Genomic DNA, 26,693 nt, shown 5'->3' with positions numbered 1-26,693 from the left:
TCGGCGAAGCTCGGAACAATTTGTGCTCAAATTACTTGAGATGATCTTGCTGAATATTGTTGCGTACTGTAGTTACCTCTAAAACACCAGACGGTGTGTCTAGTTATTATTTTTTGTATAGTTATCACTTTTTTATGATAAAATCAAATAGTCAGACAATGAATTTCATCGATTTGAATTAAACAAAAAGAGATATATGTGTTTATTTATCTACTAAATAAGGTTACCGCATTGTGGTGAAGAGGAACATTTAAACTTCAAAGGCGATTTAAACCATTAGGGCGAAATTTTGAAGACAAATATCTGATTACAATATTTTTGAAGAATCCCATGAACTTTATTTTAAAAGAAGAATGAAATTTGTAGCACAAGTGGATTTCAAGCTATCGCTAATCCAAGTTTGCATTGGAAATAAAGATTGTATATATGAACACTAATTATGAAGTTTTATTAAAAGCTTTGACAATGGCTAAAAAGTACAGACGGGAAACTATTTGTTTGCTACTGAGAAGTATATATCAAGGAAAATAGTTATATTCAAATGAATTTACTTTTCCATTTTTCTACCGAGGATTCAACCTGAGATTATGAAAGAATAGATAGAACGCAACGAGTATTTGAAGAAATAACCCGGACTCTTTGAAAAAAATATTTATCTCTAGTAAAGCAAAAGGTAAACCCAAACAATTAAGGACTTTTCAGGAATCTGTAACTACGCCGTCTCTTCGGCGAAGCTCGGAACAATTTGTGCTCAAATTACTTGAGATGATCTTGCTGAATATTGTTGCGTACTGTAGTTACCTCTAAAACACCAGACGGTGTGTCTAGTTATTATTTTTTGTATAGTTATCACTTTTTTATGATAAAATCAAATAGTCAGACAATGAATTTCATCGATTTGAATTAAACAAAAAGAGATATATGTGTTTATTTATCTACTAAATAAGGTTACCGCATTGTGGTGAAGAGGAACATTTAAACTTCAAAGGCGATTTAAACCATTAGGGCGAAATTTTGAAGACAAATATCTGATTACAATATTTTTGAAGAATCCCATGAACTTTATTTTAAAAGAAGAATGAAATTTGTAGCACAAGTGGATTTCAAGCTATCGCTAATCCAAGTTTGCATTGGAAATAAAGATTGTATATATGAACACTAATTATGAAGTTTTATTAAAAGCTTTGACAATGGCTAAAAAGTACAGACGGGAAACTATTTGTTTGCTACTGAGAAGTATATATCAAGGAAAATAGTTATATTCAAATGAATTTACTTTTCCATTTTTCTACCGAGGATTCAACCTGAGATTATGAAAGAATAGATAGAACGCAACGAGTATTTGAAGAAATAACCCGGACTCTTTGAAAAAATATTTATCTCTAGTAAAGCAAAAGGTAAACCAAACAATTAAGGACTTTTCAGGAATCTGTAACTACGCCGTCTCTTCGGCGAAGCTCGGAACAATTTGTGCTCAAATTACGTGAGATGATCTTGCTGAATATTGTTGCGTACTGTAGTTACCTCCTAAACACCAGACGGTGTGTCTAGTTATTTTTTTTTTTTTTAGTTATCACTTTTTTATGATATAATAAAATAGTCAGACAATGAATTTCATCGATTTGAATTAAAAAAAGAGATATATTTGTTTATTTATCTACTAAATGAGGTTACCGCATAGTGGTGAAGAAGAAAATTTAAACTTCAAAGGCGATTTAAACCATTAAGGCGAGATATTGAAGACAAATATCTGATTACAATATTTTTGAAGAATCCCATGAGCTTTATTTTAAAAGAAGAATGAAATTCGTAGCTCAAGTGGATTTCAAGTTATCGCTAATCAAAGTTTGCATTGGAAATAAAGATTGTATATATGAACACCAATTATGAAGTTTTATTAAAAGCTTTGACAATGGCTAGAAATTACAGACGGGAAACGATTTTTCTGCTACTGAGAAGTATATATCAAGGAAAATAGTTATATTCAAATGAATTTACTTTTCCATTTTTCTACCGAGGATTCAACCTGAGATTATTAAAGAATGGATAGAACGCAACGAGTATTTGAAGAAATAACCCGAACTCTTTGAAAAAATATTTATCTCTAGTAAAGCAAAAGGTAAACCCAATCAATTAAGGACTTTTCAGGAATCTGTAACTACGCCGTCTCTTCGGCGAAGCTCGGAACAATTTGTGCTCAAATTACTTGAGATGATCTTGCTGAATATTGTTGCGTACTGTAGTTACCTCTAAAACACCAGACGGTGTGTCTAGTTATTATTTTTTGTATAGTTATCACTTTTTTATGATATAATCAAATAGTCAGACAATGAATTTCATCGATTTGAATTAAACAAAAAGAGATATATGTGTTTATTTATCTACTAAATAAGGTTACCGCATTGTGGTGAAGAGGAACATTTAAACTTCAAAGGCGATTTAAACCATTAGGGCGAAATTTGGAAGACAAATATCTGATTACAATATTTTTGAAGAATCCCATGAGCTTTATTTTAAAAGAAGAATGAAATTTGTAGCACAAGTGGATTTCAAGCTATCGCTAATCCAAGTTTGCATTGGAAATAAAGATTGTATATATGAACACTAATTATGAAGTTTTATTAAAAGCTTTGACAATGGCTAAAAAGTACAGACGGGAAACTATTTGTTTGCTACTGAGAAGTATATATCAAGGAAAATAGTTATATTCAAATGAATTTACTTTTCCATTTTTCTACCGAGGATTCAACCTGAGATTATGAAAGAATAGATAGAACGCAACGAGTATTTGAAGAAATAACCCGGACTCTTTGAAAAAATATTTATCTCTAGTAAAGCAAAAGGTAAATCCAAACAATTAAGGACTTTTCAGGAATCTGTAACTACGCCGTCTCTTCGGCGAAGCTCGGAACAATTTGTGCTCAAATTACGTGAGATGATCTTGCTGAATATTGTTGCGTACTGTAGTTACCTCCTAAACACCAGACGGTGTGTCTAGTTATTTTTTTTTTTTTTAGTTATCACTTTTTTATGATATAATAAAATAGTCAGACAATGAATTTCATCGATTTGAATTAAAAAAAGAGATATATTTGTTTATTTATCTACTAAATGAGGTTACCGCATAGTGGTGAAGAAGAACATTTAAACTTCAAAGGCGATTTAAACCATTAAGGCGAGATATTGAAGACAAATATCTGATTACAATAATTTTGAAGAATCCCATGAGCTTTATTTTAAAAGAAGAATGAAATTCGTAGCTCAAGTGGATTTCAAGTTATCGCTAATCAAAGTTTGCATTGGAAATAAAGATTGTATATATGAACACCAATTATGAAGTTTTATTAAAAGCTTTGACAATGGCTAGAAATTACAGACGGGAAACGATTTTTCTGCTACTGAGAAGTATATATCAAGGAAAATAGTTATATTCAAATGAATTTACTTTACCATTTTTCTACCGAGGATTCAACCTGAGATTATGAAAGAATGGATAGAACGCAACGAGTATTTGAAGAAATAACCCGAACTCTTTGAAAAAATATTTATCTCTAGTAAAGCAAAAGGTAAACCCAAACAATTAAGGACTTTTCAGGAATCTGTAACTACGCCGTCTCTTCGGCGAAGCTCGGAACAATTTGTGCTCAAATTACTTGAGATGATCTTGCTGAATATTGTTGCGTACTGTAGTTACCTCTAAAACACCAGACGGTGTGTCTAGTTATTATTTTTTGTATAGTTATCACTTTTTTATGATAAAATCAAATAGTCAGACAATGAATTTCATCGATTTGAATTAAACAAAAAGAGATATATGTGTTTATTTATCTACTAAATAAGGTTACCGCATTGTGGTGAAGAGGAACATTTAAACTTCAAAGGCGATTTAAACCATTAGGGCGAAATTTTGAAGACAAATATCTGATTACAATATTTTTGAAGAATCCCATGAGCTTTATTTTAAAAGAAGAATGAAATTTGTAGCACAAGTGGATTTCAAGCTATCGCTAATCCAAGTTTGCATTGGAAATAAAGATTGTATATATGAACACTAATTATGAAGTTTTATTAAAAGCTTTGACAATGGCTAAAAAGTACAGACGGGAAACTATTTGTTTGCTACTGAGAAGTATATATCAAGGAAAATAGTTATATTCAAATGAATTTACTTTTCCATTTTTCTACCGAGGATTCAACCTGAGATTATGAAAGAATAGATAGAACGCAACGAGTATTTGAAGAAATAACCCGGACTCTTTGAAAAAATATTTATCTCTAGTAAAGCAAAAGGTAAACCAAACAATTAAGGACTTTTCAGGAATCTGTAACTACGCCGTCTCTTCGGCGAAGCTCGGAACAATTTGTGCTCAAATTACGTGAGATGATCTTGCTGAATATTGTTGCGTACTGTAGTTACCTCCTAAACACCAGACGGTGTGTCTAGTTATTTTTTTTTTTTTTAGTTATCACTTTTTTATGATATAATAAAATAGTCAGACAATGAATTTCATCGATTTGAATTAAAAAAAGAGATATATTTGTTTATTTATCTACTAAATGAGGTTACCGCATAGTGGTGAAGAAGAAAATTTAAACTTCAAAGGCGATTTAAACCATTAAGGCGAGATATTGAAGACAAATATCTGATTACAATATTTTTGAAGAATCCCATGAGCTTTATTTTAAAAGAAGAATGAAATTCGTAGCTCAAGTGGATTTCAAGTTATCGCTAATCAAAGTTTGCATTGGAAATAAAGATTGTATATATGATCACCAATTATGAAGTTTTATTAAAAGCTTTGACAATGGCTAGAAATTACAGACGGGAAACGATTTTTCTGCTACTGAGAAGTATATATCAAGGAAAATAGTTATATTCAAATGAATTTACTTTTCCATTTTTCTACTGAGGATTCAACCTGAGATTATTAAAGAATAGATAGAACGCAACGAGTATTTGAAGAAATAACCCGGACTCTTTGAAAAAATATTTATCTCTAGTAAAGCAAAAGGTAAACCCAAACAATTAAGGACTTTTCAGGAATCTGTAACTACGCCGTCTCTTCGGCGAAGCTCGGAACAATTTGTGCTCAAATTACGTGAGATGATCTTGCTAAATATTGTTGCGTACTGTAGTTACCTCCAAAACACCAGACGGTGTGTCTAGTTATTATTTTTTTTTTTAGTTATCACTTTTTTATGATATAATCAAATAGTCAGACAATGAATTTCATCGATTTGAATTAAAAAAGAGATATATTTGTTTATTTATCTACTAAATGAGGTTACCGCATAGTGGTGAAGAAGAACATTTAAACTTCAAAGGCGATTTAAACCATTAAGGCGAGATATTGAAGACAAATACCTGGTTACAATTTTTTGAAGAATTTCATGAGCTTTATTTTAAAAGAAAAAAGAAATTCGTAGCTCAAGTGGATTTCAAGTTATCGCTAATCAAAGTTTGCATTGGAAATAAAGATTGTATATATGAACACCAATTATGAAGTTTTATTAAAAGCTTTGACAATGGCTAGAAATTACAGACGGGAAACGATTTTTCTGCTACTGAGATGTATATATCAAGGAAAATAGTTATATTCAAATGAATTTACTTTTCCATTTTTTTACCGAGGATTCAACCTGAGATTATGAAAGAATGGATAGAACGCAACGAGTATTTGAAGAAATAACCCGAACTCTTTGAAAAAATATTTATCTCTAGTAAAGCAAAAGGTAAACCCAAACAATTAAGGACTTTTCAGGAATCTGTAACTACGCCGTCTCTTCGGCGAAGCTCGGAACAATTTGTGCTCAAATTACTTGAGATGATCTTGCTGAATATTGTTGCGTACTGTAGTTACCTCTAAAACACCAGACGGTGTGTCTAGTTATTATTTTTTGTATAGTTATCACTTTTTTATGATATAATCAAATAGTCAGACAATGAATTTCATCGATTTGAATTAAACAAAAAGAGATATATGTGTTTATTTATCTACTAAATAAGGTTACCGCATTGTGGTGAAGAGGAACATTTAAACTTCAAAGGCGATTTAAATCATTAGGGCGAAATTTGGAAGACAAATATCTGATTACAATATTTTTGAAGAATCCCATGAGCTTTATTTTAAAAGAAGAATGAAATTTGTAGCACAAGTGGATTTCAAGCTATCGCTAATCCAAGTTTGCATTGGAAATAAAGATTGTATATATGAACACTAATTATGAAGTTTTATTAAAAGCTTTGACAATGGCTAAAAAGTACAGACGGGAAACTATTTGTTTGCTACTGAGAAGTATATATCAAGGAAAATAGTTATATTCAAATGAATTTACTTTTCCATTTTTCTACCGAGGATTCAACCTGAGATTATGAAAGAATAGATAGAACGCAACGAGTATTTGAAGAAATAACCCGGACTCTTTGAAAAAATATTTATCTCTAGTAAAGCAAAAGGTAAACCCAAACAATTAAGGACTTTTCAGGAATCTGTAACTACGCCGTCTCTTCGGCGAAGCTCGGAACAATTTGTGCTCAAATTACGTGAGATGATCTTGCTGAATATTGTTGCGTACTGTAGTTACCTCCTAAACACCAGACGGTGTGTCTAGTTATTTTTTTTTTTTTTAGTTATCACTTTTTTATGATATAATAAAATAGTCAGACAATGAATTTCATCGATTTGAATTAAAAAAAGAGATATATTTGTTTATTTATCTACTAAATGAGGTTACCGCATAGTGGTGAAGAGGAACATTTAAACTTCAAAGGCGATTTAAACCATTAAGGCGAGATATTGAAGACAAATATCTGATTACAATATTTTTGAAGAATCCCATGAGCTTTATTTTAAAAGAAGAATGAAATTCGTAGCTCAAGTGGATTTCAAGTTATCGCTAATCAAAGTTTGCATTGCAAATAAAGATTGTATATATGAACACCAATTATGAAGTTTTATTAAAAGCTTTGACAATGGCTAGAAATTACAGACGGGAAACGATTTTTCTGCTACTGAGAAGTATATATCAAGGAAAATAGTTATATTCAAATGAATTTACTTTTCCATTTTTCTACCGAGGATTCAACCTGAGATTATGAAAGAATGGATAGAACGCAACGAGTATTTGAAGAAATAACCCGAACTCTTTGAAAAAATATTTATCTCTAGTAAAGCAAAAGGTAAACCCAATCAATTAAGGACTTTTCAGGAATCTGTAACTACGCCGTCTCTTCGGCGAAGCTCGGAACAATTTGTGCTCAAATTACTTGAGATGATCTTGCTGAATATTGTTGCGTACTGTAGTTACCTCTAAAACACCAGACGGTGTGTCTAGTTATTATTTTTTGTATAGTTATCACTTTTTTATGATATAATCAAATAGTCAGACAATGAATTTCATCGATTTGAATTAAACAAAAAGAGATATATGTGTTTATTTATCTACTAAATAAGGTTACCGCATTGTGGTGAAGAGGAACATTTAAACTTCAAAGGCGATTTAAACCATTAGGGCGAAATTTTGAAGACAAATATCTGATTACAATATTTTTGAAGAATCCCATGAGCTTTATTTTAAAAGAAGAATGAAATTTGTAGCACAAGTGGATTTCAAGCTATCGCTAATCCAAGTTTGCATTGGAAATAAAGATTGTATATATGAACACTAATTATGAAGTTTTATTAAAAGCTTTGACAATGGCTAAAAAGTACAGACGGGAAACTATTTGTTTGCTACTGAGAAGTATATATCAAGGAAAATAGTTATATTCAAATGAATTTACTTTTCCATTTTTCTACCGAGGATTCAACCTGAGATTATGAAAGAATAGATAGAACGCAACGAGTATTTGAAGAAATAACCCGGACTCTTTGAAAAAATATTTATCTCTAGTAAAGCAAAAGGTAAACCCAAACAATTAAGGACTTTTCAGGAATCTGTAACTACGCCGTCTCTTCGGCGAAGCTCGGAACAATTTGTGCTCAAATTACGTGAGATGATCTTGCTGAATATTGTTGCGTACTGTAGTTACCTCCTAAACACCAGACGGTGTGTCTAGTTATTTTTTTTTTTTTTAGTTATCACTTTTTTATGATATAATAAAATAGTCAGACAATGAATTTCATCGATTTGAATTAAAAAAAGAAATATATTTGTTTATTTATCTACTAAATGAGGTTACCGCATAGTGGTGAAGAAGAACATTTAAACTTCAAAGGCGATTTAAACCATTAAGGCGAGATATTGAAGACAAATATCTGATTACAATATTTTTGAAGAATCCCATGAGCTTTATTTTAAAAGAAGAATGAAATTCGTAGCTCAAGTGGATTTCAAGTTATCGCTAATCAAAGTTTGCATTGGAAATAAAGATTGTATATATGAACACCAATTATGAAGTTTTATTAAAAGCTTTGACAATGGCTAGAAATTACAGACGGGAAACGATTTTTCTGCTACTGAGAAGTATATATCAAGGAAAATAGTTATATTCAAATGAATTTACTTTTCCATTTTTCTACCGAGGATTCAACCTGAGATTATGAAAGAATGGATAGAACGCAACGAGTATTTGAAGAAATAACCCGAACTCTTTGAAAAAATATTTATCTCTAGTAAAGCAAAAGGTAAACCCAATCAATTAAGGACTTTTCAGGAATCTGTAACTACGCCGTCTCTTCGGCGAAGCTCGGAACAATTTGTGCTCAAATTACTTGAGATGATCTTGCTGAATATTGTTGCGTACTGTAGTTACCTCTAAAACACCAGACGGTGTGTCTAGTTATTATTTTTTGTATAGTTATCACTTTTTTATGATATAATCAAATAGTCAGACAATGAATTTCATCGATTTGAATTAAACAAAAAGAGATATATGTGTTTATTTATCTACTAAATAAGGTTACCGCATTGTGGTGAAGAGGAACATTTAAACTTCAAAGGCGATTTAAACCATTAGGGCGAAATTTTGAAGACAAATATCTGATTACAATATTTTTGAAGAATCCCATGAGCTTTATTTTAAAAGAAGAATGAAATTTGTAGCACAAGTGGATTTCAAGCTATCGCTAATCCAAGTTTGCATTGGAAATAAAGATTGTATATATGAACACTAATTATGAAGTTTTATTAAAAGCTTTGACAATGGCTAAAAAGTACAGACGGGAAACTATTTGTTTGCTACTGAGAAGTATATATCAAGGAAAATAGTTATATTCAAATGAATTTACTTTTCCATTTTTCTACCGAGGATTCAACCTGAGATTATGAAAGAATAGATAGAACGCAACGAGTATTTGAAGAAATAACCCGGACTCTTTGAAAAAATATTTATCTCTAGTAAAGCAAAAGGTAAACCCAAACAATTAAGGACTTTTCAGGAATCTGTAACTACGCCGTCTCTTCGGCGAAGCTCGGAACAATTTGTGCTCAAATTACGTGAGATGATCTTGCTGAATATTGTTGCGTACTGTAGTTACCTCCTAAACACCAGACGGTGTGTCTAGTTATTTTTTTTTTTTTTAGTTATCACTTTTTTATGATATAATAAAATAGTCAGACAATGAATTTCATCGATTTGAATTAAAAAAAGAAATATATTTGTTTATTTATCTACTAAATGAGGTTACCGCATAGTGGTGAAGAAGAACATTTAAACTTCAAAGGCGATTTAAACCATTAAGGCGAGATATTGAAGACAAATATCTGATTACAATATTTTTGAAGAATCCCATGAGCTTTATTTTAAAAGAAGAATGAAATTCGTAGCTCAAGTGGATTTCAAGTTATCGCTAATCAAAGTTTGCATTGGAAATAAAGATTGTATATATGAACACCAATTATGAAGTTTTATTAAAAGCTTTGACAATGGCTAGAAATTACAGACGGGAAACGATTTTTCTGCTACTGAGAAGTATATATCAAGGAAAATAGTTATATTCAAATGAATTTACTTTACCATTTTTCTACCGAGGATTCAACCTGAGATTATGAAAGAATGGATAGAACGCAACGAGTATTTGAAGAAATAACCCGAACTCTTTGAAAAAATATTTATCTCTAGTAAAGCAAAAGGTAAACCCAAACAATTAAGGACTTTTCAGGAATCTGTAACTACGCCGTCTCTTCGGCGAAGCTCGGAACAATTTGTGCTCAAATTACTTGAGATGATCTTGCTGAATATTGTTGCGTACTGTAGTTACCTCTAAAACACCAGACGGTGTGTCTAGTTATTATTTTTTGTATAGTTATCACTTTTTTATGATAAAATCAAATAGTCAGACAATGAATTTCATCGATTTGAATTAAACAAAAAGAGATATATGTGTTTATTTATCTACTAAATAAGGTTACCGCATTGTGGTGAAGAGGAACATTTAAACTTCAAAGGCGATTTAAACCATTAGGGCGAAATTTTGAAGACAAATATCTGATTACAATATTTTTGAAGAATCCCATGAGCTTTATTTTAAAAGAAGAATGAAATTTGTAGCACAAGTGGATTTCAAGCTATCGCTAATCCAAGTTTGCATTGGAAATAAAGATTGTATATATGAACACTAATTATGAAGTTTTATTAAAAGCTTTGACAATGGCTAAAAAGTACAGACGGGAAACTATTTGTTTGCTACTGAGAAGTATATATCAAGGAAAATAGTTATATTCAAATGAATTTACTTTTCCATTTTTCTACCGAGGATTCAACCTGAGATTATGAAAGAATAGATAGAACGCAACGAGTATTTGAAGAAATAACCCGGACTCTTTGAAAAAATATTTATCTCTAGTAAAGCAAAAGGTAAACCCAAACAATTAAGGACTTTTCAGGAATCTGTAACTACGCCGTCTCTTCGGCGAAGCTCGGAACAATTTGTGCTCAAATTACGTGAGATGATCTTGCTGAATATTGTTGCGTACTGTAGTTACCTCCTAAACACCAGACGGTGTGTCTAGTTATTTTTTTTTTTTTTAGTTATCACTTTTTTATGATATAATAAAATAGTCAGACAATGAATTTCATCGATTTGAATTAAAAAAAGAGATATATTTGTTTATTTATCTACTAAATGAGGTTACCGCATAGTGGTGAAGAAGAACATTTAAACTTCAAAGGCGATTTAAACCATTAAGGCGAGATATTGAAGACAAATATCTGATTACAATATTTTTGAAGAATCCCATGAGCTTTATTTTAAAAGAAGAATGAAATTCGTAGCTCAAGTGGATTTCAAGTTATCGCTAATCAAAGTTTGCATTGGAAATAAAGATTGTATATATGAACACCAATTATGAAGTTTTATTAAAAGCTTTGACAATGGCTAGAAATTACAGACGGGAAACGATTTTTCTGCTACTGAGAAGTATATATCAAGGAAAATAGTTATATTCAAATGAATTTACTTTACCATTTTTCTACCGAGGATTCAACCTGAGATTATGAAAGAATGGATAGAACGCAACGAGTATTTGAAGAAATAACCCGAACTCTTTGAAAAAAATATTTATCTCTAGTAAAGCAAAAGGTAAACCCAAACAATTAAGGACTTTTCAGGAATCTGTAACTACGCCGTCTCTTCGGCGAAGCTCGGAACAATTTGTGCTCAAATTACTTGAGATGATCTTGCTGAATATTGTTGCGTACTGTAGTTACCTCTAAAACACCAGACGGTGTGTCTAGTTATTATTTTTTGTATAGTTATCACTTTTTTATGATAAAATCAAATAGTCAGACAATGAATTTCATCGATTTGAATTAAACAAAAAGAGATATATGTGTTTATTTATCTACTAAATAAGGTTACCGCATTGTGGTGAAGAGGAACATTTAAACTTCAAAGGCGATTTAAACCATTAGGGCGAAATTTTGAAGACAAATATCTGATTACAATATTTTTGAAGAATCCCATGAGCTTTATTTTAAAAGAAGAATGAAATTTGTAGCACAAGTGGATTTCAAGCTATCGCTAATCCAAGTTTGCATTGGAAATAAAGATTGTATATATGAACACTAATTATGAAGTTTTATTAAAAGCTTTGACAATGGCTAAAAAGTACAGACGGGAAACTATTTGTTTGCTACTGAGAAGTATATATCAAGGAAAATAGTTATATTCAAATGAATTTACTTTTCCATTTTTCTACCGAGGATTCAACCTAAGATTATGAAAGAATAGATAGAACGCAACGAGTATTTGAAGAAATAACCCGGACTCTTTGAAAAAATATTTATCTCTAGTAAAGCAAAAGGTAAACCCAAACAATTAAGGACTTTTCAGGAATCTGTAACTACGCCGTCTCTTCGGCGAAGCTCGGAACAATTTGTGCTCAAATTACGTGAGATGATCTTGCTGAATATTGTTGCGTACTGTAGTTACCTCCTAAACACCAGACGGTGTGTCTAGTTATTTTTTTTTTTTTTAGTTATCACTTTTTTATGATATAATAAAATAGTCAGACAATGAATTTCATCGATTTGAATTAAAAAAAGAGATATATTTGTTTATTTATCTACTAAATGAGGTTACCGCATAGTGGTGAAGAAGAACATTTAAACTTCAAAGGCGATTTAAACCATTAAGGCGAGATATTGAAGACAAATATCTGATTACAATATTTTTGAAGAATCCCATGAGCTTTATTTTAAAAGAAGAATGAAATTCGTAGCTCAAGTGGATTTCAAGTTATCGCTAATCAAAGTTTGCATTGGAAATAAAGATTGTATATATGAACACCAATTATGAAGTTTTATTAAAAGCTTTGACAATGGCTAGAAATTACAGACGGGAAACGATTTTTCTGCTACTGAGAAGTATATATCAAGGAAAATAGTTATATTCAAATGAATTTACTTTACCATTTTTCTACCGAGGATTCAACCTGAGATTATGAAAGAATGGATAGAACGCAACGAGTATTTGAAGAAATAACCCGAACTCTTTGAAAAAATATTTATCTCTAGTAAAGCAAAAGGTAAACCCAAACAATTAAGGACTTTTCAGGAATCTGTAACTACGCCGTCTCTTCGGCGAAGCTCGGAACAATTTGTGCTCAAATTACTTGAGATGATCTTGCTGAATATTGTTGCGTACTGTAGTTACCTCTAAAACACCAGACGGTGTGTCTAGTTATTATTTTTTGTATAGTTATCACTTTTTTATGATAAAATCAAATAGTCAGACAATGAATTTCATCGATTTGAATTAAACAAAAAGAGATATATGTGTTTATTTATCTACTAAATAAGGTTACCGCATTGTGGTGAAGAGGAACATTTAAACTTCAAAGGCGATTTAAACCATTAGGGCGAAATTTTGAAGACAAATATCTGATTACAATATTTTTGAAGAATCCCATGAGCTTTATTTTAAAAGAAGAATGAAATTTGTAGCACAAGTGGATTTCAAGCTATCGCTAATCCAAGTTTGCATTGGAAATAAAGATTGTATATATGAACACTAATTATGAAGTTTTATTAAAAGCTTTGACAATGGCTAAAAAGTACAGACGGGAAACTATTTGTTTGCTACTGAGAAGTATATATCAAGGAAAATAGTTATATTCAAATGAATTTACTTTTCCATTTTTCTACCGAGGATTCAACCTGAGATTATGAAAGAATAGATAGAACGCAACGAGTATTTGAAGAAATAACCCGGACTCTTTGAAAAAATATTTATCTCTAGTAAAGCAAAAGGTAAACCCAAACAATTAAGGACTTTTCAGGAATCTGTAACTACGCCGTCTCTTCGGCGAAGCTCGGAACAATTTGTGCTCAAATTACGTGAGATGATCTTGCTGAATATTGTTGCGTACTGTAGTTACCTCCTAAACACCAGACGGTGTGTCTAGTTATTTTTTTTTTTTTTAGTTATCACTTTTTTATGATATAATAAAATAGTCAGACAATGAATTTCATCGATTTGAATTAAAAAAAGAGATATATTTGTTTATTTATCTACTAAATGAGGTTACCGCATAGTGGTGAAGAAGAACATTTAAACTTCAAAGGCGATTTAAACCATTAAGGCGAGATATTGAAGACAAATATCTGATTACAATATTTTTGAAGAATCCCATGAGCTTTATTTTAAAAGAAGAATGAAATTCGTAGCTCAAGTGGATTTCAAGTTATCGCTAATCAAAGTTTGCATTGGAAATAAAGATTGTATATATGAACACCAATTATGAAGTTTTATTAAAAGCTTTGACAATGGCTAGAAATTACAGACGGGAAACGATTTTTCTGCTACTGAGAAGTATATATCAAGGAAAATAGTTATATTCAAATGAATTTACTTTACCATTTTTCTACCGAGGATTCAACCTGAGATTATGAAAGAATGGATAGAACGCAACGAGTATTTGAAGAAATAACCCGAACTCTTTGAAAAAAATATTTATCTCTAGTAAAGCAAAAGGTAAACCCAAACAATTAAGGACTTTTCAGGAATCTGTAACTACGCCGTCTCTTCGGCGAAGCTCGGAACAATTTGTGCTCAAATTACTTGAGATGATCTTGCTGAATATTGTTGCGTACTGTAGTTACCTCTAAAACACCAGACGGTGTGTCTAGTTATTATTTTTTGTATAGTTATCACTTTTTTATGATAAAATCAAATAGTCAGACAATGAATTTCATCGATTTGAATTAAACAAAAAGAGATATATGTGTTTATTTATCTACTAAATAAGGTTACCGCATTGTGGTGAAGAGGAACATTTAAACTTCAAAGGCGATTTAAACCATTAGGGCGAAATTTTGAAGACAAATATCTGATTACAATATTTTTGAAGAATCCCATGAGCTTTATTTTAAAAGAAGAATGAAATTTGTAGCACAAGTGGATTTCAAGCTATCGCTAATCCAAGTTTGCATTGGAAATAAAGATTGTATATATGAACACTAATTATGAAGTTTTATTAAAAGCTTTGACAATGGCTAAAAAGTACAGACGGGAAACTATTTGTTTGCTACTGAGAAGTATATATCAAGGAAAATAGTTATATTCAAATGAATTTACTTTTCCATTTTTCTACCGAGGATTCAACCTAAGATTATGAAAGAATAGATAGAACGCAACGAGTATTTGAAGAAATAACCCGGACTCTTTGAAAAAATATTTATCTCTAGTAAAGCAAAAGGTAAACCCAAACAATTAAGGACTTTTCAGGAATCTGTAACTACGCCGTCTCTTCGGCGAAGCTCGGAACAATTTGTGCTCAAATTACGTGAGATGATCTTGCTGAATATTGTTGCGTACTGTAGTTACCTCCTAAACACCAGACGGTGTGTCTAGTTATTTTTTTTTTTTTTTGTTATCACTTTTTTATGATATAATAAAATAGTCAGACAATGAATTTCATCGATTTGAATTAAAAAAAGAGATATATTTGTTTATTTATCTACTAAATGAGGTTACCGCATAGTGGTGAAGAAGAACATTTAAACTTCAAAGGCGATTTAAACCATTAAGGCGAGATATTGAAGACAAATATCTGATTACAATATTTTTGAAGAATCCCATGAGCTTTATTTTAAAAGAAGAATGAAATTCGTAGCTCAAGTGGATTTCAAGTTATCGCTAATCAAAGTTTGCATTGGAAATAAAGATTGTATATATGAACACCAATTATGAAGTTTTATTAAAAGCTTTGACAATGGCTAGAAATTACAGACGGGAAACGATTTTTCTGCTACTGAGAAGTATATATCAAGGAAAATAGTTATATTCAAATGAATTTACTTTACCATTTTTCTACCGAGGATTCAACCTGAGATTATGAAAGAATGGATAGAACGCAACGAGTATTTGAAGAAATAACCCGAACTCTTTGAAAAAATATTTATCTCTAGTAAAGCAAAAGGTAAACCCAAACAATTAAGGACTTTTCAGGAATCTGTAACTACGCCGTCTCTTCGGCGAAGCTCGGAACAATTTGTGCTCAAATTACTTGAGATGATCTTGCTGAATATTGTTGCGTACTGTAGTTACCTCTAAAACACCAGACGGTGTGTCTAGTTATTATTTTTTGTATAGTTATCACTTTTTTATGATAAAATCAAATAGTCAGACAATGAATTTCATCGATTTGAATTAAACAAAAAGAGATATATGTGTTTATTTATCTACTAAATAAGGTTACCGCATTGTGGTGAAGAGGAACATTTAAACTTCAAAGGCGATTTAAACCATTAGGGCGAAATTTTGAAGACAAATATCTGATTACAATATTTTTGAAGAATCCCATGAGCTTTATTTTAAAAGAAGAATGAAATTTGTAGCACAAGTGGATTTCAAGCTATCGCTAATCCAAGTTTGCATTGGAAATAAAGATTGTATATATGAACACTAATTATGAAGTTTTATTAAAAGCTTTGACAATGGCTAAAAAGTACAGACGGGAAACTATTTGTTTGCTACTGAGAAGTATATATCAAGGAAAATAGTTATATTCAAATGAATTTACTTTTCCATTTTTCTACCGAGGATTCAACCTGAGATTATGAAAGAATAGATAGAACGCAACGAGTATTTGAAGAAATAACCCGGACTCTTTGAAAAAATATTTATCTCTAGTAAAGCAAAAGGTAAACCCAAACAATTAAGGACTTTTCAGGAATCTGTAACTACGCCGTCTCTTCGGCGAAGCTCGGAACAATTTGTGCTCAAATTACGTGAGATGATCTTGCTGAATATTGTTGCGTACTGTAGTTACCTCCTAAACACCAGACGGTGTGTCTAGTTATTTTTTTTTTTTTTAGTTATCACTTTTTTATGATATAATAAAATAGTCAGACAATGAATTTCATCGATTTGAATTAAAAAAAGAGATATATTTGTTTATTTATCTACTAAATGAGGTTACCGCATAGTGGTGAAGAAGAACATTTAAACTTCAAAGGCGATTTAAACCATTAAGGCGAGATATTGAAGACAAATATCTGATTACAATATTTTTGAAGAATCCCATGAGCTTTATTTTAAAAGAAGAATGAAATTCGTAGCTCAAGTGGATTTCAAGTTATCGCTAATCAAAGTTTGCATTGGAAATAAAGATTGTATATATGAACACCAATTATGAAGTTTTATTAAAAGCTTTGACAATGGCTAGAAATTACAGACGGGAAACGATTTTTCTGCTACTGAGAAGTATATATCAAGGAAAATAGTTATATTCAAATGAATTTACTTTACCATTTTTCTACCGAGGATTCAACCTGAGATTATGAAAGAATGGATAGAACGCAACGAGTATTTGAAGAAATAACCCGAACTCTTTGAAAAAAATATTTATCTCTAGTAAAGCAAAAGGTAAACCCAAACAATTAAGGACTTTTCAGGAATCTGTAACTACGCCGTCTCTTCGGCGAAGCTCGGAACAATTTGTGCTCAAATTACTTGAGATGATCTTGCTGAATATTGTTGCGTACTGTAGTTACCTCTAAAACACCAGACGGTGTGTCTAGTTATTATTTTTTGTATAGTTATCACTTTTTTATGATAAAATCAAATAGTCAGACAATGAATTTCATCGATTTGAATTAAACAAAAAGAGATATATGTGTTTATTTATCTACTAAATAAGGTTACCGCATTGTGGTGAAGAGGAACATTTAAACTTCAAAGGCGATTTAAACCATTAGGGCGAAATTTTGAAGACAAATATCTGATTACAATATTTTTGAAGAATCCCATGAGCTTTATTTTAAAAGAAGAATGAAATTTGTAGCACAAGTGGATTTCAAGCTATCGCTAATCCAAGTTTGCATTGGAAATAAAGATTGTATATATGAACACTAATTATGAAGTTTTATTAAAAGCTTTGACAATGGCTAAAAAGTACAGACGGGAAACTATTTGTTTGCTACTGAGAAGTATATATCAAGGAAAATAGTTATATTCAAATGAATTTACTTTTCCATTTTTCTACCGAGGATTCAACCTAAGATTATGAAAGAATAGATAGAACGCAACGAGTATTTGAAGAAATAACCCGGACTCTTTGAAAAAATATTTATCTCTAGTAAAGCAAAAGGTAAACCCAAACAATTAAGGACTTTTCAGGAATCTGTAACTACGCCGTCTCTTCGGCGAAGCTCGGAACAATTTGTGCTCAAATTACGTGAGATGATCTTGCTGAATATTGTTGCGTACTGTAGTTACCTCCTAAACACCAGACGGTGTGTCTAGTTATTTTTTTTTTTTTTAGTTATCACTTTTTTATGATATAATAAAATAGTCAGACAATGAATTTCATCGATTTGAATTAAAAAAAGAGATATATTTGTTTATTTATCTACTAAATGAGGTTACCGCATAGTGGTGAAGAAGAACATTTAAACTTCAAAGGCGATTTAAACCATTAAGGCGAGATATTGAAGACAAATATCTGATTACAATATTTTTGAAGAATCCCATGAGCTTTATTTTAAAAGAAGAATGAAATTCGTAGCTCAAGTGGATTTCAAGTTATCGCTAATCAAAGTTTGCATTGGAAATAAAGATTGTATATATGAACACCAATTATGAAGTTTTATTAAAAGCTTTGACAATGGCTAGAAATTACAGACGGGAAACGATTTTTCTGCTACTGAGAAGTATATATCAAGGAAAATAGTTATATTCAAATGAATTTACTTTACCATTTTTCTACCGAGGATTCAACCTGAGATTATGAAAGAATGGATAGAACGCAACGAGTATTTGAAGAAATAACCCGAACTCTTTGAAAAAATATTTATCTCTAGTAAAGCAAAAGGTAAACCCAAACAATTAAGGACTTTTCAGGAATCTGTAACTACGCCGTCTCTTCGGCGAAGCTCGGAACAATTTGTGCTCAAATTACTTGAGATGATCTTGCTGAATATTGTTGCGTACTGTAGTTACCTCTAAAACACCAGACGGTGTGTCTAGTTATTATTTTTTGTATAGTTATCACTTTTTTATGATAAAATCAAATAGTCAGACAATGAATTTCATCGATTTGAATTAAACAAAAAGAGATATATGTGTTTATTTATCTACTAAATAAGGTTACCGCATTGTGGTGAAGAGGAACATTTAAACTTCAAAGGCGATTTAAACCATTAGGGCGAAATTTTGAAGACAAATATGTGATTACAATATTTTTGAAGAATCCCATGAGCTTTATTTTAAAAGAAGAATGAAATTTGTAGCACAAGTGGATTTCAAGCTATCGCTAATCCAAGTTTGCATTGGAAATAAAGATTGTATATATGAACACTAATTATGAAGTTTTATTAAAAGCTTTGACAATGGCTAAAAAGTACAGACGGGAAACTATTTGTTTGCTACTGAGAAGTATATATCAAGGAAAATAGTTATATTCAAATGAATTTACTTTTCCATTTTTCTACCGAGGATTCAACCTGAGATTATGAAAGAATAGATAGAACGCAACGAGTATTTGAAGAAATAACCCGGACTCTTTGAAAAAATATTTATCTCTAGTAAAGCAAAAGGTAAACCAAACAATTAAGGACTTTTCAGGAATCTGTAACTACGCCGTCTCTTCGGCGAAGCTCGGAACAATTTGTGCTCAAATTACGTGAGATGATCTTGCTGAATATTGTTGCGTACTGTAGTTACCTCCTAAACACCAGACGGTGTGTCTAGTTATTTTTTTTTTTTTTAGTTATCACTTTTTTATGATATAATAAAATAGTCAGACAATGAATTTCATCGATTTGAATTAAAAAAAGAGATATATTTGTTTATTTATCTACTAAATGAGGTTACCGCATAGTGGTAAAGAAGAACATTTAAACTTCAAAGGCGATTTAAGACAATTAAGGCGAGATATTGAAGACAAATATCTGATTACAATATTTTTGAAGAATCCCATGAGCTTTATTTTAAAAGAAGAATGAAATTCGTAGCTCAAGTGGATTTCAAGTTATCGCTAATCAAAGTTTGCATTGGAAATAAAGATTGTATATATGAACACCAATTATGAAGTTTTATTAAAAGCTTTGACAATGGCTAGAAATTACAGACGGGAAACGATTTTTCTGCTACTGAGAAGTATATATCAAGGAAAATAGTTATATTCAAATGAATTTACTTTTCCATTTTTCTACCGAGGATTCAACCTGAGATTATGAAAGAATGGATAGAACGCAACGAGTATTTGAAGAAATAACCCGAACTCTTTGAAAAAATATTTATCTCTAGTAAAGCAAAAGGTAAACCCAAACAATTAAGGACTTTTCAGGAATCTGTAACTACGCCGTCTCTTCGGCGAAGCTCGGAACAATTTGTGCTCAAATTACTTGAGATGATCTTGCTGAATATTGTTGCGTACTGTAGTTACCTCTAAAACACCAGACGGTGTGTCTAGTTATTATTTTTTGTATAGTTATCACTTTTTTATGATAAAATCAAATAGTCAGACAATGAATTTTATCGATTTGAATTAAACAAAAAGAGATATATGTGTTTATTTATCTACTAAATAAGGTTACCGCATTGTGGTGAAGAGGAACATTTAAACTTCAAAGGCGATTTAAACCATTAGGGCGAAATTTTGAAGACAAATATCTGATTACAATATTTTTGAAGAATCCCATGAGCTTTATTTTAAAAGAAGAATGAAATTTGTAGCACAAGTGGATTTCAAGCTATCGCTAATCCAAGTTTGCATTGGAAATAAAGATTGTATATATGAACACTAATTATGAAGTTTTATTAAAAGCTTTGACAATGGCTAAAAAGTACAGACGGGAAACTATTTGTTTGCTACTGAGAAGTATATATCAAGGAAAATAGTTATATTCAAATGAATTTACTTTTCCATTTTTCTACCGAGGATTCAACCTGAGATTATGAAAGAATAGATAGAACGCAACGAGTATTTGAAGAAATAACCCGGACTCTTTGAAAAAATATTTATCTCTAGTAAAGCAAAAGGTAAACCAAACAATTAAGGACTTTTCAGGAATCTGTAACTACGCCGTCTCTTCGGCGAAGCTCGGAACAATTTGTGCTCAAATTACGTGAGATGATCTTGCTGAATATTGTTGCGTACTGTAGTTACCTCCTAAACACCAGACGGTGTGTCTAGTTATTTTTTTTTTTTTAGTTATCACTTTTTTATGATATAATAAAATAGTCAGACAATGAATTTCATCGATTTGAATTAAAAAAAGAGATATATTTGTTTATTTATCTACTAAATGAGGTTACCGCATAGTGGTAAAGAAGAACATTTAAACTTCAAAGGCGATTTAAACCATTAAGGCGAGATATTGAAGACAAATATCTGATTACAATATTTTTGAAGAATCCCATGAGCTTTATTTTAAAAGAAGAATGAAATTTGTAGCACAAGTGGATTTCAAGCTATCGCTAATCCAAGTTTGCATTGGAAATAAAGATTGTATATATGAACACTAATTATGAAGTTTTATTAAAAGCTTTGACAATGGCTAGAAAGTACAGACGGGAAACTATTTGTTTGCTACTGAGAAGTATATATCAAGAAAAATAGTTATATTCAATTGAATTTACTTTTCCATTTTTCTACCGAGGATTCAACCTGAGATTATGAAAGAATGGATAGAACGCAACGAGTATTTGAAGAAATAACCCGAACTCTTTGAAAAAATATTTATCTCTAGTAAAGCAAAAGGTAAACCAAACAATTAAGGACTTTTCAGGAATCTGTAACTACGCCGTCTCTTCGGCGAAGCTCGGAACAATTTGTGCTCAAATTACGTGAGATGATCTTGCTGAATATTGTTGCGTACTGTAGTTACCTCCTAAACACCAGACGGTGTGTCTAGTTATTTTTTTTTTTTTAGTTATCACTTTTTTATGATATAATAAAATAGTCAGACAATGAATTTCATCGATTTGAATTAAAAAAAGAGATATATTTGTTTATTTATCTACTAAATGAGGTTACCGCATAGTGGTAAAGAAGAACATTTAAACTTCAAAGGCGATTTAAACCATTAAGGCGAGATATTGAAGACAAATATCTGATTACAATATTTTTGAAGAATCCCATGAGCTTTATTTTAAAAGAAGAATGAAATTCGTAGCTCAAGTGGATTTCAAGTTATCGCTAATCAAAGTTTGCATTGGAAATAAAGATTGTATATATGAACACCAATTATGAAGTTTTATTAAAAGCTTTGACAATGGCTAGAAATTACAGACGGGAAACGATTTTTCTGCTACTGAGAAGTATATATCAAGGAAAATAGTTATATTCAAATGAATTTACTTTTCCATTTTTCTACCGAGGATTCAACCTGAGATTATGAAAGAATGGATAGAACGCAACGAGTATTTGAAGAAATAACCCGAACTCTTTGAAAAAATATTTATCTCTAGTAAAGCAAAAGGTAAACCCAAACAATTAAGGACTTTTCAGGAATCTGTAACTACGCCGTCTCTTCGGCCAAGCTCGGAACAATTTGTGCTCAAATTACTTGAGATGATCTTGCTGAATATTGTTGCGTACTGTAGTTACCTCTAAAACACCAGACGGTGTGTCTAGTTATTATTTTTTGTATAGTTATCACTTTTTTATGATATAATCAAATAGTCAGACAATGAATTTCATCGATTTGAATTAAACAAAAAGAGATATATGTGTTTATTTATCTACTAAATAAGGTTACCGCATTGTGGTGAAGAGGAACATTTAAACTTCAAAGGCGATTTAAACCATTAGGGCGAAATTTTGAAGACAAATACCTGGTTACAATTTTTTGAAGAATTCCATGAGCTTTATTTTAAAAGAAGAAAGAAGTTCGTAGATCAAGTGGGTTTCAAGTTATCGCTAATCAAAGTTTGCATTGGAAATAAAGATTGTATATATGAACACTAATTATGAAGTTTTATTAAAAGTTTTGACAATGGCTAGAAAGTACAGACGGGAAACTATTTGTTTGCTACTGAGAAGTATATATCAAGGAAAATAGTTATATTCAAATGAATTTACTTTTCCATTTTTCTACCGAGGATTCAACCTGAGATTATGAAAGAATGGATAGAACGCAACGAGTATTTGAAGAAATAACCCGAACTCTTTGAAAAAATATTTATCTCTAGTAAAGCAAAAGGTAAACCCAAACAATTAAGGACTTTTCAGGAATCTGTAACTATGCCGTCTCTTCGGCGAAGCTCGGAACAATTTGTGCTCAAATTACGTGAGATGATCTTGCTGAATATTGTTGCGTACTGTAGTTTACCCCCAAAACACCAGACGATGTGTCTAGTTATTATTTTTTGTATAGTTATCACTTTTTTATGATATAATCAAATAGTCAGACAATGAATTTCATCGATTTGAATTAAAAAAAGAGATATATGTTTATTTATCTACTAAATAAGGTTACCGCATAGTGGTGAAGAGGAACATTTAAACTTTAAAGGCGATTTAAACCATTAAGGCGAGATTTTTAAGACGAATACCTGGATACAATTTTTTTTTGAATTCCATGAGCTTCATTTTAAAATAAGAATGAAATTCGTAGCTCAAGTGGATTTCAAGTTATCGCTAATCAAAGTTTGCATTGGAAATGAAGAATTTATATCAACACTAATTTTTAAGTTTTAATGAAAGTTTTTTCAATGGCTAGAAATTACAGACGCGAAACGATTTGCCTGCAACTGAGAAGTGTATCTCAAGGAAAATAGTTATATTCATTTAAACTTACTTTTCCATTTTTCGACCAAAGATTTAACCTTTGAATATACGAAGACTAGGGTACTTGACAAATAATGCGAGCGCGTAGCGGGAGCTGCATTGATACTTGGACCATAAAACGGACTATGGCTGCACATAATAAAAATCAATTTATATATCAAACAATAATGACAGCTCGCCTTGTTTTATTCACTTGTCTTCTTCCCCATTTTCTCCTCTCTTTTCCCTTTTCCTTTTTTTTTTTACTTTCCTTTTTTTTTTTTGCTCCGCCACTACGGGGACCCGGGAACTTCGCCCCCTGGATCCGCCTATGAGATAGCGATAAAGCTGAATTTAAAAAAAGGAAGAGAAGGGATTAAGGAAAAGTGGAATTAGGCATATAAGAACACGTCCAGGTTGACGATCGAGGATTACAAAAAAAAACGAACGGGAGGAAAAAATGTGATGCCGTACATGTATGTGCCACGAAGTCTAAATCAGCTTGCTAATTGTTAATGTAATAACGATCGTAAAACCCTGCTGAATTTCGAAGAGGTTTCGCGGAGATACCATACAAGCATTAACATATTATAGATAATGTTAAATCCTAGCCAAAGAATTTTGGGGCACGCCCCCCCCCCCCCAATTTTCGCTTTCATCGCGGTGTATGTAAAATAACATGGGTGTCCAGGGTCGGTCTTTACGGGGTTGGAGGAGATTGGATAACTGACACAATTAAGTTTGGTCCCTGAAAGTTTTTTTTTGTTACATTTAGGCCTATTTTTACTTGTAATTTATTATTATTATTATCATTACTTTTTTTGAGGGGGTGGTCAGTTGCACTACCAGTCTAAAATTTCAAGGGGGGACAGAATTGCATAAAGGATAAAATTATTACTAGAAAAGCTGCAGGCGAGCAATTTTTTTATCACCCTTCAATACAAAAATCTAACTTTTGAAATGGGGAAAAGGGAGAAAAGAAAGAGAGGGAAAGATAACGAAAAAGAGTAATGTTTTGATCATGGGCAAGATTCGTATATCTAATTGCTACTGCAAATGCGAAGCACGAGTAGAATTTTTTAAATATATGTTTGGCCCATTAGCGTATACCTACGGGGGGCCGGGGCAGAGGCCAAGAGGGGGGCAGACTGCCTCCCCCCCCCCCTGACGAGTCACAACCCATGCAAGGAACGTATCCCCCCCCCCCCCCCCCCCCCCGCAAGTGGCCTGTTCCTGTGAACTTGAAGACCTTTTTTTTCTTCTTTCTTTTATGCTTGTCAATTTTTTTTTCTGGTACAAATTCCTTTATTTGTGTTTGAAGTCCTTTTTTTGGCTCGTCAAATTTTTGGGCGGACGAATTTGCCCCCCCCCTGGGAAAATCCTAAGTAAGCCACTGTTCTGGGACCCGTTACAGAAAGAGTTGCAATCAATCGCAACTCAACAAAAATCACGCGCAATTTGATTTTCGACCAATCAACAACGCGCATTTGGGACTTGCGCATGATTTTTAGAGTTGCGATTGATTGCAACTCTTTCTGCAACGGGCCCCTGGCCTGATAAACAAGGGACCTGCTTGTAGTTTTCATGAAGACGATACATTCTTGTTGTCCTATTTCAACAATCGAATAATGTGAGCACGAAGTGCGAGCTGAGCTTTTGAAATTCCAACCAAGAAAATTGATATTCTAAGCAATTTTTGTAATCCTGAACTACTAAACACTAAAAAAATACGAGCGCGAAGCGAGATGGGGAAAATTTTGAGATTTAGAGCTAAAAACGGGACTGGACACTATTCATGTTTTGTAATTCGTGCGCGAAGTGCGAGCAGAATATTGTTTATATTATAATCTCAATTAATATAAGCACTATTTCAATTACTGCAACTGAGAAGTGTATCTCAAGGAAAATAGTTATATTCATTTAAACTTACTTTTCCATTTTTCGACCAAAGATTTAACCTTAGATCATAAAAGAGAGGATAGAACGCAAGAGTAATTGAAGAAATAACCAAATCTCTTTGAAATAAAATCTATTTATCTCTAGTAGAGCAAAAGGTAGAGAGCAGCAATTAAGGACTTGTAAGGAATCTCTAAACACGAGGTCTCTTCGGCAAAGCTCGGAACAATTTGCGCGCAAATTACGCCAGATGATAATGCTAAATATCGTTGTGAACTGTAGCTGGCTGCAAACCTGTAGACGCACTGGGTTATTATTTTTTTTCGATATAATCCAAATAGTCAGACCATGAATTGAATCGTTTTGAATTGAAACAAAAAAGAAATATATTCATTTATCTATCAAGTAAGGTTACTGCATATGTATGTATATATGTATATGATTACAATATTTTTGAAGAATCCCATGAGCTTTATTTTAAAAGAAGAATGAAATTTGTAGCACAATTGGATTTCAAGCTATCGCTAATCCAAGTTTGCATTGGAAATAAAGATTGTATATATGAACACTAATTATGAAGTTTTATTAAAAGCTTTGACAATGGCTAGAAAGTACAGACGGGAAACTATTTGTTTGCTACTGAGAAGTATATATCAAGAAAAATAGTTATATTCAATTGAATTTACTTTTCCATTTTTCTACCGAGGATTCAACCTGAGATTATGAAAGAATGGATAGAACGCAACGAGTATTTGAAGAAATAACCCGAACTCTTTGAAAAAATATTTATCTCTAGTAAAGCAAAAGGTAAACCCAAACAATTAAGGACTTTTCAGGAATCTGTAACTATGGCCCGTATTCACAAAAGAAGTTTAAACCCCCCCTGGGTTTAAACCCCCTCCTGGTTTTTTGAAACCATGGTTTAAACCCAGGGGGGGTTTAAACCCCCTCTCTGATTCACAAACGATGGTTTTTTTAAACCATGGTTTAAACCACAGTCTAAATTTAAACTGTGGTCTAAATTTAGACTGTGGTTTAAACCATGGTTTAAATTTAGACCATGGTTTAAACCATGGGTTTTTTCCTACTGAGCATGCTCAGTAGGTCAGATGCTGTCTGCTACATCCAAAATGGAG

Source organism: Lytechinus pictus, unplaced genomic scaffold (assembly GCF_037042905.1).
Source record: "Lytechinus pictus isolate F3 Inbred unplaced genomic scaffold, Lp3.0 scaffold_29, whole genome shotgun sequence".
NCBI classification, from domain to species: Eukaryota; Metazoa; Echinodermata; class Echinoidea; order Temnopleuroida; family Toxopneustidae; genus Lytechinus; species Lytechinus pictus.
The sequence above is the reverse complement of the archived record's forward strand: the minus strand, read 5'-3'. Positions refer to the sequence as shown.